The sequence below is a fragment of the Gadus morhua genome, chromosome 12 (genome assembly GCF_902167405.1).
Source record: "Gadus morhua chromosome 12, gadMor3.0, whole genome shotgun sequence".
NCBI classification, from domain to species: Eukaryota; Metazoa; Chordata; class Actinopteri; order Gadiformes; family Gadidae; genus Gadus; species Gadus morhua.
The window spans coordinates 19,314,424-19,334,306 of NC_044059.1; the positions used below are offsets into that span (position 1 = coordinate 19,314,424).

At 42.7% G+C, this 19,883-nt stretch overlaps 1 long non-coding RNA gene across 1 annotated transcript; it reads left to right on the forward strand.

Annotated features, from left to right (window-relative positions):
• Positions 1-6,554: 6,554 nt before the first annotated feature.
• LOC115556139 (uncharacterized) lies at positions 6,555-9,634 on the forward strand. The gene is made up of 4 exons (XR_003978943.1): positions 6,555-6,675; positions 7,210-7,282; positions 9,323-9,393; positions 9,514-9,634. It is a non-coding gene; the product is annotated as an uncharacterized LOC115556139 (long non-coding RNA).
• Positions 9,635-19,883: the final 10,249 nt, after the last annotated feature.

The following is a 19,883-nucleotide window of genomic DNA, read 5'->3' on the forward strand; positions in this document are numbered from 1 at the left end:
TTTGGCACCCAGATCCCCGTCGCCTCCAGCTCTGGGCTTGGCCGCTGCAGGGCCCGACTCACTGCTGAATGTTTGCACTGAGACCGTCAGGAATACTATTCTGAGTGCCAGGGCACCATCTACCAGAGCACAGTATGCCAACAGATGGAAGTTATTCTCTGACTGGTGTAGGGGTAAGACAGTAGACCCAGCACGTTGCTCCGTGGGCACCGTTCTGGAGTTTTTGCAGTCCCTCCTGGATGGTGGTCGCTCTCATTCCACCTTGAGGGTCTATGTGGCTGCTATCTCTTCCCGACATGAGATGGTCGACGGAGCCACAATGGGTTGCCACAGGATGGTGTCCCTCTTCCTTAGGGGGGCCCTGAGGCTGCGTCCCCCTAGGACTCTGAGGACTCCAGCTTGGGACCTGCCCCTGGTGCTGGAGGCCATGTCATCACCTCCTTTTGAGCCTCTGACCCAGAGAGGGTTGAGGTGGCTGTGCATGAAGGTGGCTTTTCTGCTCGCCATTACCACTGCGAAGCGGGTCGGGGAGTTGCACGCCCTATCCGTGGCAGATACATGCCTGCGGTGGAACTCTGATGGCTCAGGTGTGGTTTTATGGCCCAATGTGGCGTTCCTGCCGAAGGTGCTTTCACGCACCTATTTTAACCAGCCTATCCAGCTGGCACGTTTTAACTCCCCATCTGAGGGGAATGAGTCCGAGATGCTGTGCCCGGTACGGGCGCTTAGGGCTTACATTGCTGCTACGGCCGGTATACGGCAGTCCGAGCAACTGTGCGTGTGTCACGGTGGCCCTAACAGAGGTTCTGCCTTGTCTAAACAGAGGCTGTCCCACTGGGTCGTCGACACCATTAAACACGCCTATGTGGCCAGTGGCCGCCCCCCGCAATCCGGGTTGTGGTGCCACTCCACCAGAAGCGTTGTCGACATCGTGGGCTGCACTAAGAGGTGTACCCCTGGAGTCAATCTGTGCCGCGGCATCATGGACGTCACCGGGCACCTTTACAAGGTTTTACTGCGTCAACGTCGCCAGTCCCCACCCGATGAGTGTGGTCCTACTGCCAAGCTCTGCAACCTCCAATGAGTGAGGTGGGTGGTGGATTCTTTGTGACCTTTTTGGTATGGGTCATCCAGTGCTTTAAGCACCGCCTCTGGCGGTCAGTAAGGATGAAATAGAACGAAAGTTACGAATGTAACTACGATTCTATGAATCCTGGATGACCGCCAGAGCGTTCAGTCACTCAGAATCCTTGTGTTCTCGCGAGAAGATTCTAGGAACAGATCCTCTAATGACACGGAAGATATAGCCTTCCCGGTGTCACGTGGGGGTCACAGGTGACTATGTTGGTATTAGGTATTCGAAATGCGCATGCGCGAGGTGGAGATCCAGTGCTTTAAGCACCGCCTCTGGCGGTCATCCAGGATTCATAGAACCGTAGTTACATTCGTAACTTTCGACTTAGATGAGCGAAATGTCCCAACCAAGCACCAGTGAGGAGGGTGGTAGCCAAGAAGACCAGCCAACCCTTCTACATCCCTGGCCATACCTGGAAGAATTTTTTTGGAAATGGTAGGATGAAAAACCACTCAGTTCTTACTCCTTACATATTAAATTCTGCAGCTAAGCTTGAATACATACATTTACATTCCCAATAAAGGCTTTTGATAACATGCCTCTGAAGTTTGACTTTTTGCACCATTCCAATACTTACAGGGAACTAGTCATCATATCTTCCACTCCATGAAAAACATGTTAATGCTCAGTAGTACACATATATGGCTTTAATGTATTTGCATTGTACTAATATGCGTTCATTTTCAATGGGCATAAATGTTTCTGAAACAGGTGCATCCCAATTTTTTCAACGTTAACATTATAGTCATTATATGGCCTTTAGAAAAAAAAAATGTGGGGGAAGTGGGGCAGTGTGCTATAGAGGTGTGCTGTGTGTGTGTCACTAATTCACGGATGGGATTAATGCAGAATTCCTTGATTCCAAATTCCTTGTATGTGTGAGCATACTTGGCAAAAAAGCTGATTGTAATTCTATAGGCCCCTGTGGCACGGCCTAAGCTTTTGTCCTTAATGGCATTTTTTCCCCTTGCATTACTTCTACTTTAATACTTTAAGTAGTTTTGAAACCAGTAATTTTATACTTTTACTTAAGTAAAAAGCTTGAGTTGATACTTCAACTTCTACAGAAGTATTTTTAAACGCTAGTATCTATACTTCTACTTGAGTAATGAATGTGAATACTTTTGACACCTCTGTCTATAGCCTATAATATAATATAATATCGTAATATTATGCATGGGTATTAATATATCTTATATCACGGCCAAAAGCTATGTGCCCCTCGGATGATATTATGAATCATAAAGACTCGGCTGACGTCTCTGGCATTTCCACAACAAGTAAAGACTCGCTGTGGGGGATATCTCGGCCATGGTTGAGAAAAATTGGGGGAAAGGAACTTTGGCCTTGACTCTCTGAAGTCCATGAACCGCGACATGGAGGAGGAAGGGATTGTACTCTAGGAGCTGAGCTGCCGAACTGCCGCCGAGCTCCCCGCGCCGGAGCTGCCGGATTGCCGCCGTCGAAGCCATTCGTTCGCCGCCGAAGCAGTATAGGCGGTGTGCTCCGGGAGCTGAACTGCCGCCGAAGCTTTCCGGCTGCTCCGGCGGGTGTCTTCCGGGAGCCAGGGACGTGGGAAGTCAGTCCGAGTGGGGGGTGCTGAGAGAGAGAGTCGATATAATGACGTCATAATAAATGCTGCGCAACATCCAATGTTTACAGAGACGAGATGGCGGGTGACGTCACATTCAGGGCTCCGCTCTGATAAACACACTTCTGGTGTGTAAAAAGACTAACTCTGCCAACTAGCCACTGTTATTCACAAACAGGGGTGGACTGGCCATCGGGAGGTTCGGGAGATTTCCCGAACGGCCGGACGATTTCAGGCCGAGCCGGCCGGCCGTAATTATTTTAGATTTTTTTAATTATTATTATATATATTTTTTATTATTATATATTGATTTTTTTTTTTTTTTGTAAAAGATGTAATGAAAACGTTAAGTAAGCCGTGATTTGGGGTGGCCTGCTGCCGGATATTTGCTTACAGCACGAAATGGAGCTCTTGCCTGACGGTGAAACGGGGCCGATGTATTACTGCAGGGTTGCCAACAGTCACGCCCCTGGCGTGGCTCACGCTTTCACCATCAATCTCACGCTGTCACGCACACGCAAGAAATGTCACGCCAAAATAGAAAATCCTCCCGTTCATTTTCTGCGGGAGCAGACTAACAGCTGTAACATCTGCCTACCTACAACGTGATCACGGCAGTATTATCTGATCGTTGATTCGCTGAAAACCACGCACCTGATACTAAGTTGTGTTTGAAAAGGTCAGAGAGAGTACTTGTTCCCCAAAACAAGAAGAACTGGTTCTTTGATTCTTTTTTTTTTTTTCTCGGCTGATACTGTGCTGAATTTCACACACTAACAACATGCCGACAAGCAGTTGCGGTCCGGGACACAGCGTTATAACAAGGATCAGGAGGTTATTTCTAAAGGTTTACAAAGGAGAGTGACAGTAAAAGAAAGCCTTCATTTTCATCCAGAGATACGAGTTGTCTGATATGAGGAAAGTGACGATTTCTGCGTCAAGTGAACCGTCCGTCTTTGCTCTTTTTTTGCCAACTAGTTTCCAGAATCAAAATGATAACATTCAATGTGTCTATTAATATGGCCAGCAACATTTTACACCAGTTTTAGAATGTTTTGCACTACAACAGATGTTGAACACCAACATGCTTATGTAAAATCAGCATAGTAGGCTACCATATGCAGCCATGGACAGATCCCATACGGAATGCAGGGAATTGGATGTCCGGCTGGTGTTTTGATCGCGAAGTTTTGCCTTCTTGGGGCCAAAAAAATCGGAAAATACGTATTTTCTGTGACACGTTGCATTTGTCCAAGCTTGACTTTTCGAAATTTTCCCGTCGCGCACATAGCATTGTTCTGCGTTGTGCGTCATAGCCTACGTCAGCCTACACAAACAATGTCCTAAATAAAATGAAATGCTAATATGATAAATATAACAAAAAGGTTGGATGTCAATAATTTCGTGAAAAATAATGTTGTATGATAAAATTCTACTCTAAAAAAAAAAAAGTATTGATTTGTTCAGAAAACTTTCTCACTTGCAGTTACAGCCAGCGACCGCCAAGGGGGTACTGCAGCATTAGCACCCCCACTTCCCGGGGGGAGGCAGTCGGGCAGAGAAAGGTATCGTACTTCAGGAGCTGAGCGGCCGCCGAGTCCCCCCCGCCTGAGATCCACGTCCGGTGGCCCACAAAATCTTATCTATGCTCTGATTGGAGGGAAGTGGGAGGTAATATTCAACTGTGCTTCCCTACGTAGGAGGGGGAATTGGGGGAAAGGAAACTGACTTACTTGTTTGATAACTGTAGGCGGGGTACTTTCAGAAATGCATATCCCACTCAAAAAATCATGTACAGACTTTTTTCAAAGTTTGTGTTTGATGGAGCACCAGAGACCCAAAACCACACCCCAAATCCCAGGAAAAAAGTGTTGATTTCATAATATGTCCCCTTTAAGGATTATTATTATTATATCACAGTGATTCAATGGAGGAGTTTTTTCCTGTTAGGACATTTTAAATATTTTTCTCCACTTCCTCATAGTTGTAATTTGATCACTACTTACTTTATTCATCTTAGTTGCCAATAATTCATTTTGAAATAAATTATCACCTAACCTCCCTTGCTTGTGATGCGTATATGGACGTGCGTGTGCGTGCGTATGTATGAGAGCAAGAGTGTGAGTGAGACAGGGCACTTTTCCAACCACGTCAGACAGACTCCTAGATAGTTATCCTCAAACATGATTTTAGTTTATTCTTCCACTTCGTTATGGATTCCCCTTTACTCGGTTGCATTCAGGTTATATATTTGAAAAGTTTCACAATGTGTTAATGCATGTATGTGTCCATCCATGTTCTCAACAGACGCTCAGGCCACAAAAAAAAGGGAGACCATGCAAATGGATAGGTCTGTCTGTCAATGGTGGTGAATGTTACATGTCCCATTTAACATTGAACATGTTAATGGGATGTTGTATGGTGCAGCAACAAAACCAAGTGGTGGTGTATGGAACATAACCAATGCAGAGACAATTTGCAGACGTATGCCTTTCATAGACGAACCACAGTCTATGAGCATTTTTTCCTTTTTCTGGGATCCGGTACTATATGAAATTACATTCATTGTAATTGCACCAGGGTTGATTTTTGACGGCTCCAGCCGGCTTATGAATCAGTTTTAAAAATCAGTCAGGTACCTTTATCATAGTCATGGTGATTATGACATAGGTACCCTATTGTGTAAATTGGCTTTCAACACACAGTCTTGTATCCATATTGGTAAACTACATTCATTGACCTTTAATTATCCCTATCTGTAATGTATTGATCACTTGATAGCAGACAATGCTACAATACAGTGATTACCAGACTGCAGTACGTGAATTTAGGTTAGTTTGCTTTAGATAACATGAAGGTGTGCAGTTGTATTGCAACAGTCCCGTTTGGATATCAACTTTCTCTGAAATAGTCATAACGGCCCAGGTACAGAGGCTTATGGATTACATGTGTTGTGAAAATCTGAAATCCAAAAATCCAATGAATTATTACGAATATTATTTTAGAATCACGCTAAAATGTTCCTTTACAGATCAAAATAATAAAGTGATTCTCACCAACATCGTAAGGTAGACCAATTTTCTTCCCTCCTAGATCACACGTGGTCATTTAAATAAGTTTACTCAAAGTCAGCGCATGGGACGATGCCAGAATTACTTTTGAACATACATGATAGGCCAATCAATCCCATTTTTTTCAATGTATTTTAAAGGGGACATATTATACCACTAGGTGTGAGTGTGATTAGCCTTACAAGCCATTTCGAAAATCTGCCCCATATGACATCACTAGTGGGTAGGGGTGCAACGGATCACAACACTCACGGTTCGGATCGTGTCACAATTTTTGAGTCATGGATCATTTCGGATCAACAACAAAAAAATGAACAAGACAAATGTGACTTTAAAATAAAATATTCAAATGCATGCAAACAAAATAAAGTGAAACATTTGGCAATAATCCTGCTTCTTTTCAACATGGATGGTAAATAAAATTGAAAAAAACCTGTCCAAAGGAAGCACAGCAGACCTGGATTTACAACTTTATATTCCGGAAGTCTGCATTGCCTGGGGAGAGTTTAGAGTCTACTCTCCCCAGGCAATGCAGACATCCTCATCTTCTTTTTTCATCAAGTATGGCAGCGAAATACAGTTTCTATCGTGTTTTATTGGCAGTTTGTAAATCCATTGATTTCTGTTGGAAGACTCATTGCTCGTTGACCAGAAAACAGAAAGGGGGGCAGGTTGTAGTCTTTTCGCTCAGTTCTAGCCCTACTGTTGATACGGAGAACCGAGCGGAAAGACTACAACCAAACAAAAACAGCCCATTTCCGTTTTCAGTTCGGTTTTCGTTTCAATGGGATTTATTAAACGCCAAACAAAACACGACAGAAGCTGTATTTCGCTACGATACTTGATTAGGAACATCAACGAACACCACTAACCACTCGGTGAGTTGCACATTTCTGAAAAACGATAGTTTAGGGTTATTTTAAGGACAGGTTTGTGATTGCCCAAAGCCAGCCATTCTGAAGCAGGCAGGGGCGAATCAAAATGAGCCAAATACCCGAGACAGGACCAATAGTCAACATTTCGGTGCGTCAACCACTATATTTCATCCTAGACAAACCAGAAAGGGGCTCAATGTGGTAAACAACTTTTATTCCACACGCGTAAATATTAACTGCGAGCGCGCAAATGATCTCTGCGCACGCACAAAATTACCTCTGCGTGTGCAAAACAGCCTCTCGCGAATGATGTTCTGCTCTCGCGCGCAAATTTAGTTTGGCACTATGGGGGAGGGAACCAAGGCAGGGCGGGCTTTCCTATGATTGACCGTTTCTGAAGCACGATATTTGTACAGTACAGTAAATGGCTGAAACGATAGTTACGTATTGTAACTCTAGATTCTATGAGTAAATACAATTCAGGAATTATTCCTTTCTGCTTGGACTGTAATTTTTAACTAACTGGTTCTATTTCAGCTCAACACCAACCTTTGCAGTGTTTTGGCTATTCAAAGAAGTGTGACAGCTGCCTATCATCCCCAAACCAATGGTCCTGGATGAGAACACAGTGTATCATAACTATTTATTACTTTTATTATGGTCGTCATTTGTTCAGTGCTACAGAAAACATAATGCTTTTAGGGTCTATATACCATAAACAATAGGGAGGTATTTGTGACATGTATATATTTAAAGGTTGGATAGGTGATTTGCTTTTTTGGCCATTTTTGCAAAATTACTTGAAATCCTTATCATAACCCGCTTACAGCCACTGAGTTAGAAGTACTGACATGAAAATTAAAAAAGTCAATCATCTGTGGAACGGGCAGGGCTCGAAAAACTCCAGCCAATCATTTCCATTGCCACCGAGTTGCATTGGACAGTAAGTACGTCAATCAAACGGTCGTACTGCACTCCCCCTCCCCCGCGCCCCGCGCGCGACCCCTTCGTGCAGTACTCGTGACCCAGAGCTCGTTACCCAGAGCAAGCTCCTGTTTGTTGTTATCCTGCGGTAGCTACTGGAACTAGTTAATCCACATTTGGACCTAGCAGTAGAAGACAATTTCCATGGCAGACAAGACGCCACCATCCCCACCACCACCACCACCACCAGCAAAGAGAAGGAAAACTCTTTTTCAGAGAGTAATTGATAATAAAAATGCTGAAAGAGAAAAACTGAAATCAAGAATAATCCTAAAAAACCGATGCTTTGTGTGGCGGTTGACCTAGTTTCAAAGTTTATACCGTTTATACTCGGTAATACCGGTGTGGAGACGAGTGTATTACTCGGTGTGAAAATGTCCCACCGCGGCAACCCTAGTGAAAACCAGGACTTCCAATACAATTATATGAAACAAACATACATCTTCTAAAAATAGTAATGATTTATGTGACCGTTTAATGTTTATAACATCTGGTCCAACCATAGCAGCGAGAACGTATTCTCAGCAGGGGGTGCTGGGAAAAAAAAAAACTCAGCCTGCACTAGACTCGCAACTCGTTACATTGATAAAAAAAGATGTATAGCAGCGCAGCTCAATTACACCAGTGCATGCATGCGCGCACAGTTGAAAATCGATCGTTCACATCCAGCTGCTCACAAGTTTAGCGCACCACCGCTACCCTCACACTTTTTCATATAACCTTTTTTCAGCACTAGGTCATATGAGCATTAAATAAATGCTGCGTCTCAAAATGCCTTGGACAGCAGCGAGGATGACTCGCTTTGCCACGGGCCGAAACAGTTCGGAGCGACCACAGCCAGAGCGAACACAGCGGGGCAGAGGAGTGTCAGGAATAGTCTTTGGTGTACACATCAGTAGGCTACGGCCTATTTGCACTACTGTTTAGTGGCAATGCAGTGTTTTATTCGATGCCTTTTTATTTTCGTATATTATTTCAATGAATACAATTTATTTATTCATAAAAAACGGATCTGGTCTTCAAATCTTTTTCCCAAATATAGGTCGTCTTACAATGGGGTTTGTGTTTATATTCGGACCAATACGGTACAGCGGGCGCTCACATGACGTTAAGCATTTCCTGTGCATAATGTGACGCTTCAGAACCTAAAATCCCGTTTCTCCTCGTTGACAACGACAACACATAACCGGCGTTTCAGAAATCTCCACTTTGGCCGGAGTTTTTAGAAATGATCGTTTTCTGTGATAAGACAGGGCCTCGGACAGGGGTGTTGCAGCACCCCCCTCACTCCTACTTCCCGCGGTACTGGGTGCAACTTACAGCTGAATGTAGTGCCATGTTGTTAAACGAAAACCTACGCTAGCCTGGCTCGCTCTCGCGCATCTCTGTTCGCGCTCGTGCATGATTGCGCGTCCAGGTACTTGGAATGGGTGGAGTCAGAGTCAGCGTTGAAGGAGAGGGGGTAGGACCATTTGAGTTGTGTATTTTCAAAATCTGCTGGCGTTTCGCAAATCACCTACCCAACCTTTAAGTGTACTATGTGTGTGAATACTTTTTTGAAATGTTTTTCTTTTTAATTCACAAATTATACATTTGTAGTGTACCATGATTTATTTACTCACAGAATGATTGGAGTTTTAAAAGCTTCTGAAACCATTTTTTCTAGGGAATCCAGAGGACTTCTGTGGGGTGTGCTCCTTTGCCGAAGAAAATGCAGATGGGAGCATGATTGAAAAGGTAAAGTATAACGTAAAATATGTGCTTTGTATTATTAATTGACTCAAGAATGTGTGTGCATAATACCATACAATGTATCATTGTAAATAATAATGCTCTTTTAATTGTTTTATTTGGTAGGTGCATTGTGGATTGTGCAGTAGGCGGGCACATTTTGAGTGTGCCCAATATGCCCATGAAAATAAGGCTGTATATATTTGCAAGAAATGCCTTAAAATAAAATAAAGATTTGAGATCTTTTGGTTGTTTTTATTATTGGTAGTTTTGAATAATTATTATCTATTGCATATATAAACACACAGAATCCCATTCACAAATATATACAAGTTTTAACAATACTTTGCTACACTTTTCTTGTTAAAGTTATTTATTTAGTTTAATTGATTATTGATGATTTTTTTGTGTTGTTTTTTTGCATTACGTACATTGCACACTGTACTGCTGAAATCTTCAATATACATTATAAAACAGCATCAACAGTGTACATAGGGCGAGTAGTGGTGTAAAATAACGTGATGCTGCCGTGGGAGCATTATTTGATAGAGGCGATTGGTCTATCCACAGACGGTACTCCTGAAATCTTCAATAAAGACGTTATAAACAAGCATCACAATTTGCTCCCCATATTCTTACAGTGTACATAGATAGATATATACTTTATTAATCCCGGGGGAAATTCAAGTATCCAGTAGCAGCCGAAAACACACATAAAAACAGTGCAGATGGATGTGCAAAAATACAGATATAAATAAATATAAATAAATAAATAAATAAAATGTCCATTGTTATCTATTGTCCTCCCTGCCTTTACTGGGAGCTGTTGTACAGTCTGATGGCCAGTGGGACGAAAGAGTTTTTGAGTCTATTAGTGGAGCTGGACTGGGACAGCAGTCGGCCACTGAAAACACTCCTCTGCCTGGTGAAGGTGTCATGCAGAGGGTGGTGGGTGTTGTCCAGGATGGACAGCAGTTTGTCAAGGGTCCTTCTCTCTGCCACTGTCACCAGAGAGTCCAGCTCTGGTTCCCACTACTGAGGCCAGCACTCCTCACCAGTCTGTCCATTCGACCAGCGTCTCTCCTCCTGCTGCTTCCTTCCCAGCAAACCACAGCATAAAAGAGCACGCTGGCCACCACAGACTGGTAAAACATCTGCAGTAGTTTTTTGCAGATGTTGAAAGACCCCAGCCTTCTCAGGAAGTACAGACGGCTCTGCCCTTTCCTGAATAAAGCTTCCATATTTGCTGTCCAGTCCATACATAGGGTGAGTAGCGGTGTAAAATAACTGGATTCTGCAGTGGGAGCATTATTTGATAGAGGCGATTGCTCTATCCACATACGGTACTCCTGAAATCTTCAATAAAGACGTTATAAACAAGCATCACAATATGCTCCCCATATTCTTACAGTGTACATAGGGTGAGAAGTGGTGTAAAATAACGGGATTCTGCAGTGGGAGCATTATTTGATAGAGGCGATTGGTCTATCCACATACGGTACTCCTGAAATCTTCAATAAAGACGTTATAAACAAGAATCAAAATATGCTCTCCATATTCTTACAGAGTACATAGGGTGAGTAGTGGTTCAAAATAAGGTGATTCTGTAGTGGGAGCAATATTTGATAGAGGCGATTGGTCTATCCACATACGGTACTCCTGAAATCTTCAATAAAGACGTTATAAACAAGCATCAAAATATGCTCCCCATATTCATACAGTGTACATAGGGTGAGTAGTGGTGTAAAACAACGTGATTTTGCAGTGGGAGCATTATTTGATAGAGGCGATTTTTCTACAGATCAGAAGCGTACCTTACGTCACGCTTGTGACATAAAGTAGCACTTTCTGATGGGTAGCATGATTTGTTAGACTCTGCTATCGAGTCGCACTACGGTAGCAAAATCTGACAAGGGAGCAGAAATTGGCAGAACACCGGCACCTCCCGTCTAGACTACTGCCACGTTGTCCTGTCTGGACTGCCCATCAGGGCCCTAAACAGACTCCAATATGTTACGAACTCAGATGCCAGGGTTCTAATCCACACGAAGCCCTGGCAGCATATCACTCCCACCCACCAACAGCTCCACTGGTTACCAGTCAGGTCACGCATCACCTACAAAATTCTCCTGCTCACCTACAAATCTCTCACCGCAATACCTCACAGATCTCCACCCCTACACTCAGTCACGCTCTCTGCAGTCCTCTGACAAGGACCTGCTGGCAATCCCCCGCACTAGTTTGCGGACCTTTGGAGACAGGGCATTCTCTACCAATGCTCCCACACTATGGAACAGCCTACCCCTCAACATCAGCTCTGCCCAATCTCTGCCCAGGTTTAAAAAACACCTCAAAACATTCCTCTTCATTAAGACCTTTGACCCCTTCCCCTCTCCCCTTTTTTGTTAAGCGACCTTGGGTATCTTGAAAGGCGCTAAAAAAAATCCAAGGTATTATTTGGAGTCCGGGCAGCGAAGCTGCTTGGTCCCCTATTGTTTCTGTACCGTTCAATTTTTCACCCAAATTCTGTAAAAGTCATACTGCAGCCTATAACATAAGTTGAAGTCGCTTGAAATGTTCAGGTATGGTTACCAATAACCCCCACTACACATAAACCCAAAGATTCAGTACCACAGTTCTGGCATCATATTAATCTCTAGAATCAGATGCATCAATATGGACCGCTCTTATGCCCTAATTTTTTTTTACTTTCCCACAATTTCATAGAAAAGCCAAACACGATAAAAAGATTCACAGCCTACAAAAATAATCAAAAATTCACCAAAATCGCCATCATCGTCATAAAATATTTAGACCAAGTCTCGCAAAAGTTATCAAACAGATTTTATTCTATTTAGTTCCATTTGAGGAATATTGGCCAATACATTTTGGGCAATTAGCCCATTTTTCTTACATGATAATTTTTTTATTGCATAAAAAAACATCAGACTATCATTAGGTGGATACCAATACCCCCAACTACCCATAAACCCAAAATGCGGTGCTGCACCCAAAGTTGGCGCTATTTAAAAAAATTATGACCAAGCCTTATTTCTCCTTACCAGAATTACCTGGACTCAAAAAAATTTCAACATATTAATCTCTAAAATCAGATGCATCTTTTTCACCCTGGTCTTCTGCTCTAAAATGTTTACTTTTCCCACAGTTTCATAGAAAAGTGAAACGTCCAGTCTCAGCCAATTTTTCCTATGTGGCCATTTTGTTATTGTATAACTACCATATGACAAATTTTCAGATCTGTACTCTCCTTAAGAAGCCCTTAGTTCTCTTGAGAAATGTGTGCATTAGGGCTGTAACGATACGCGTATCAAACCGAAAATCGCGATACTCAAAGCCACGATCCTGTCTCGCGGTGTGAGAAGGCAGAAGCGCGATACGCCCTTTCTAACTCTGCGGTCAAATTGTCCGATTGAAATTTGCTAATAATTTGTCTAGATAATAGTCTGCTGACAGCGCCCCCTCCTATCGATGCCGTAAGTATGCGACTGCAATCCTCCGTGGCTACGGAGGATCGCATTTCTCCACAGCCGTCGAAGTGCTCATATGCGATATGAACGACATTTATCCAGAGGGGGCCTGTGTGATCCTGTCTCTAGTGTTTTGTGTGATTTGACTGGCAGTTTGTCTGCTTATAGGTCGGAATGAAGCGGCCACCGATTATTGACAGGATGGGTACTTTATTCTACCGGACTCTTCGCTTCTTCACTAGACACACGCGCTACCGCTCGCTCTCCTCGCTCGTCCACTCACTCGCTGACGTCACTCACACACGCATACGCACATTGCCATTCTGGCGCACACACATGCTACTCGTAACGCCTCGTTATTGCGACGTTCATGACCTTCAGGTTTTTCTCCATCTATTGAAAGTTAGGCTATTAAACATGTTGCATTCTATACGGCCTGATTATGTCATTATTTAAGCTACATAGCCTAATAAGTAGTGCTAATAAGGATATTTGACTAAACCAACCAAACAGTTGAAAAAAGCATCCTCCCACACGTTATTTCTTTATTCATTTAGCTATACTTTAATAGTATTCTTTCTGTTCAAATCTGTTCAGTGTTCCAAATTATTTGTTATTAAATGTTACATTAAGTTAATTGGTACATAAGTGTTGTTTAAATAAAATGCTTTTTAAATTTCAAAAAATCGTGGGATGTATCGAACCGTGGGTCAAAAATCGTGATACAAACCGAATCGTGAGTTTGTGTATCGTTACAGCCCTAGTGTGCATGGAGTTTTTTTATGTGTGCTTATTAGAGCTGTCAGTTAAACGCGTTATTAACGGCGTTAACGCAAACCAAATTTAACGGCGTTAAAAATGTTATCGCGCGATTAACGCAATTACTTTATAAAAAAAAAATATATATATTTTTTTTCTTTGGCTCAAAACAAAGAAGCAGTAGCCTGACTTTCTATGCTAAATAAATCAAGGGATATTTAGCATAGAAAAAGAATTTGCGATTAATCGCGATTAATTGGAGTTAACTATGACATTAATGCGATTAATCATGATTAAATATTTTAATCGCTTGACAGCTCTAGTGCTTATCAATATAATTTTTTACCATGTGAATGAGGCTACATATCAAGTTTGTCATTGGCTCAATGGGATAATGCCTTGTACTTGTGATCCACAGGTTGAGAGTTCAAATCCCGATTAGAGCATTATGAACAAGCTGACCATGACATTCGGGCATTGCTCTGCAGCCCACTCACCTGAGAGCTGAGGCACAGTATGGTTTTAATGGCAACATCTATCTTCATAATTATATGTCATATTTATATATCTTACATACATATCTTACATTAGTGTGTTCTCGAATTTATTTTGCCCGGACCCCGTTAATCACCGCTTGCGGTTATATTTATTATTATTATTAAAGCTGATATGGGCTTTTACCTGTCTATCTACCCGTCTATATCAATTGATTCAAGTGCTATTTATTAGAAATGACATCTGCCATCTTATATCACGAAATACAGTGCGTCAGTAACCTCCGCCAACAGCCCATGTCTGTAGTCTTCCAGAGTGGGGCCATACACTCCACCCACGGGATGTCTGCACAGGTGTATTATTAACTTAAGTAATTGAACTGAAGCACGATTTAGATTACAGCCCGCAATGTTCAGCCTAATAAATCCAAAACTACAGTGTCACGGTGTAGGCCTACCGGTACACGGATTAATACTTATGTACTGGTGAATTAAATGTGAAGTTATGGAATAAAATGGTAACAATTCGCGATATTACAACTAACATATACTGGAGTTATTTTTTAAATACTGGGTACCTGGATATTTGAGATGGTATGTATGAGCTATTCTGCAAAAAAAGCCCTCAGTGAATGGAATATTCCATCCCCCATAGCTAGTGCACTCAGTGGTTCACTGAGTGCATTGTGGAGCACGTTAATTGTCTGAGAAACGTGCGTTCTGTGGAGCACGTTCGTTTCAGTTTTTGAGGAGGTCTGCTTAAAAGTTCGGAAATAGCCTATTGACATATATATAACAAGAGGGTGCACTGTACTGTCGGCGCAAACCATTCTGAAGCCTCTCTCCCAGCCTTTCTCTCTCTCTCTCTCGTTTCGTTTTGTGGAGCACGTTAATTGTCTGAGAAGCGCGCGTTCTGTGGAGTAGTTTGTTTCAGTTTTTGACAAGGTCTGCTTAAAAAATCTGAAATATTTATGTATACATAACTAGAGGGTGCACTGTTCTCTCTCTCTCTCTCTCTCTCTCTCTCTCTCTCTCTCTCTCTCTCTCTCTCTCTCTCTCTCTCTCTCTCTCTCTCTCTCTCTCTCTCTCTCTCTCTCTCTCTCTCTCTCTCTCTCTCTCTCTCTCTCTCTCTCTCTCTCTCTCTCTCTCTCGAAAACATTCCCATTCAAAATGCATTGGTTTACATTTCGTTCTGTGTAGAATGAAAAAAAGTAGGACAACCGTGCTCTGGGACACGATTCAATAGATTAATGTTTGTGTGCATGAGCATGAAATCGCGTGATACTGGATTGAACAACCACGATATCAGCTCCAACAACCACAACAGCAGCTCCAACAACCACAACCGCAGGTCCATCAACCATAAAAGCAGCTCCAACAACCACAGCTACGGTTCCAACAACCACAACAGCAGGTCCAACAACCACAACATCAGCAGCTCCAAATACCACAAGAGCAGCAGCTCTAACAACCACAACAGCACCCGCAAAAAAAACAACAGCAGCTACAACAACCAACGCAGCAGAACCAACAACCACAACAGCAGCTCCAACAACCACAACTGCGGGTCAAACAACCACAACAGCAGGTCCAACAACCATAAAAACAGGTCCAACAACCACACTAGCAGCTCCAATAGCCACAACCGAGGCATCAACAACCACAAATGCGCTTCCCACATCCACACCCATAGTTCCAACGACCACAACTGCGGGTCCAACAAACACAATAGCAGCTCCAACCACCACAACCGTGGGTCGAACAATCACAACAGCATCTCCAACAACCACAGCAGCTTCAACAACCACAACAGCAGCTCCAACAACCACAACAGCAGCTCCAACAACCACAACAGCAGCTCCAACAACCACAACAGCAGCTCCAACAACCACAACAGCAGCTCCAACAACCACAACAGCAGCTCCAACAACCACAACAGCAGCTCCAACAACCACAACCGCAGGTCCCACAACTAAAAAAGCAGCTCCAACAACCACAGCTGCAGCAGGTCATACAACCACAGCTATTGGTCCAACAACAACATGAGCAGCTCCAACAACAACATGAACAGCTCCAACAACAACATGAGCAGCTCCAACAACCAAAACAGCAGGGCCAACCACCTAATCAGCAGGTCCAACAACCACAACAGCAGTGGGGTATACTACGAACCTCGCTGAACATACCCAGGCTTTTTTGGGAAAACCTTGCTCGACAGAGACGCAACTCTCGATCAGTGTTAAATGGTACTGCGAAGCTCATTTAGGATTAGATTAGTCGAGCCAGGTTTTCCGCTTTAGGTTCAATGCACGTTCACGTGAAAGGGGAATTTATCGCGTCATTTTATTCAGCTTTACAAACTAGATAGATCAAGCAGTCTATATAAATGCGTATAAGTGAAAAGATTCTGCATACTGTCTATAAAATAACTATTGCCAAATGCCGAATTGTTCGCCATTAATCCCAATAGAGTGATGAGGATTTCAAAATGGAAAAGCAACTTCCAACCTGCCTTATTCTCTAATTTAGGGAATTCACTTTAAATGCACCCTATGTCAGAAATCATGTATAGCATATGTTTTCCATAGCTGAGACGTAGCGGCAGTGGCGTAGTGGATTAGTAAATCCCCAACGCCAACGACGGGGGTTCAAATCTCGCCGGTTTATCATCATGCCTTTTACCCCCATAGATGTGGTGCCAGCACGGCCTTGAGAATATGGGTTCAAGTGCAAAATAAGTAAAAATATATAATTCAATAACCTTTAGTGAATAAGTATTCCACATGGATGAGAATTTAGACTTTATAAGTTTCACATGAATGCACGTCACTTGGGAGACGAACCCCGCACTCAGAAATTCAAGACTGACACGCTACCTCCACTCTACCACTCTCTCACGGAGACACAATGCAATCTCCAAGGATGATCAAATAGTGAATATCCTCTGATGAAAACCTGCATCTCTCATAAAGAATATTCTCAGGCATTCCCAAGGGATCGGTCTTGAAATAGCCTCTGTCAGAGTGACTCCTGTACGATAAGGGCTCCGAGGCCCATGGGAACCTCCAGTAATGGTGACGTCATTGTCAAAGGAGGGGCTAAGAAGCTGCGTACGTCGATCTAACCCGATAGACTTAGCTGAAAACCTGCTCACGACCAGGTTTGGTTGAGAGCATAAGTCCCCGTGGTGATACAGCGACGCTAAAGAGATCGACTTTCTTGTCCCAGCTAACCCAGGGTTTGAGCGCAACTTACCTCGCTAACCCACTAATCGAGGATCGTAGTACAGGCCACAGCAGGTGCAACAACCACATCAACTGCAGAATCAAAATCCATAATTGCAGGTTGAACTACCACAAAAGTAGCTACAACAACCACAATAGCAGCTCCAACAACCACAGCAGCAGTTCCCACATCAATATCCAATCAATCAATCTCCATAATGTCAGGTCCAAAAACAACTGCGGTCCAACATCCATAACAGCAGGTCCCAAAACAACAGGACTACCCAACCACAATTGCAGCTTTAACATCCACAAAAGTACATCCAACAAGCATAACCACTGGTCCAGCATCCACAACAGCCAATGAAATGAACCAATTTACCAGATATTTGCTTGAAAATTGTAGAAACGATGACGTTACAGATTAAAGTTACTCATATCTCATACTTTCTTGGGTAACTTGGGTATGAGTGGAATAAAACACTCCAGTATGTACCAATATTGGAAAAAAGTGCACTCCAGCTGTGGAGCTTGACTAGGTCAAGCTCCACCCATTGCCGCTGCAGTGAGGAGCCCCTCCGAATGCCAGCTGAATCAGTGGGTTCACTTACATTATAAAGAGCTGAACATTGGGGACATTTGGATATATTCGATTTCCGTACCTGAAGATAAGTAGTATTGGTTCTTCAAAAAACGCATTGAAGAAAAATAATGAAGATTACAATAACATTAGTGTGAATGATGCAGCATTCACAGTAATTAGTATTGAGTAGAATCTAAACATGTTCATACACTTATATATTTATACATACATTTTTATGGTAATTTCTGAGGAAATAAAGGGTATATTTTAAATACATTAAATTACGGCATATTGAGTATTGAAAAAATGTTTTTCTACCCTCCCTTAACCATTTACATAAAAACTTTCACTATTGTTTCTCTGCATAGTCATGGAGAGACCTGGGGCCATATTCACAAGGGATCTTAGGGCTAAAAGTAGGTCCTAACTGGCGAATTTAAGAGTAACTCCTAAAAATAATGGGCGTGTCACTCTTAAATTTAGGACTCCTAACTTTGTTCACTAAGAGCAATTCACAAAGTATTTTAGGCCTAAAAGTAGCACTTAAGTCTAGGAGAGCTTAAAAGTCCTCAAGAGGACTCCTAACTCAGTAAGACCTATTCACGAAAGAATCGTAAAATGGCTGCGAGACGAAATGTTAGGGTATTAAACTTGTTATGGAGTTAGTGTGCGATGCAATAACATCCCAGACTAACAGGAATAATCAGATTAGTCTCGAAATAAAATGTTTGGCCACACTACGTTATTTAGCAACAGGGGAAATGCAACTTTGCAATGCCGACGATTTAAAAATATCGCAACCAGTCAGCCAGCCGTGCCATAAACTTTCCTTTGGACATTCAACAATTATACAGGATCAACGCCGACTTCAGGGTTATTGCAGGTATGCCCGGTGTTGTCGGTGCTATTGAAGGGACGCACATAAAAATAATTGCGCCATCAAAAGACGAGGACGTGTTCGTCAATAGGAAGAAAGTGCATTCCATCAACACGCAGGTTTTTTTTGGTGCAAATTTTAACATGGATGTTGTTGCAAAGTGGCCTGGAGCTTCAGCTACCCATGATTCGCGCATTTTAACGGAGAACGGTCTGAGGCAGCTTTTTGAGATGTACCAGTTGGGTGTCACTTGCTGGGTGACAGTGGCTATCCATGCAAGACTTGGCTCTTGACACCCTACCTCAATCCACAACCGGGAGCACAGTTAAAGTATAACATGTAATGGATTACGCAGATTACGCTTAGTCCTATGCGTAAAACACATCGTATTGGCTCTTTGACGCCTTTTATTTGTTGAATCCATATTTATTATTGTTTACCGTTTTCCTCCATATATGCTAGAGCACACAAACATACACGAAATGTTGTGGAGAGAGGAATTGGGCAGATGAAACGTCTCATGTCCTCCACAGCGAAATACGCCTCACCCCAGAGAGGGCAAGCACAGTCATCACTGTATGTGCCATTCTAAACAACCTCTGCAAGCGAAGGAACATTCGACAGCCAAGACGATGATGATGATGGCGATCAACATGACAAGGAATTTGGCCGTGTGGAACCGAGTGGACTGGCATTTAGGGATCACTTTGAATACACATTTTAGGTAAACACCTTGGCACAAATCAGTCAACACTTGTGTAGTTCATAACATTTATTTTCTTTTAAATATTACCTATTTTTATTGTTTGCTTTCCCTCTCTCTTGAACGTGCAGGCTACAACGTCATTATCGTGGTCTGCACAAAATTGTCATCATGCGTGTATTCTGCTAACTGCACTATAACTACTTAATAGGAATTCATTTCTAGCCTAGGCTATTTCCTTGTTTTTCTGTGATTTTTATCACCGAACTGACCGCTTCTAAACTTGTGCACGAGAATTGACGTAATCCATAGCAACGGCGCGTCACTCTTAGTTCATTCTTAGTGATTCATCCTTAGTAAGAGTAGGT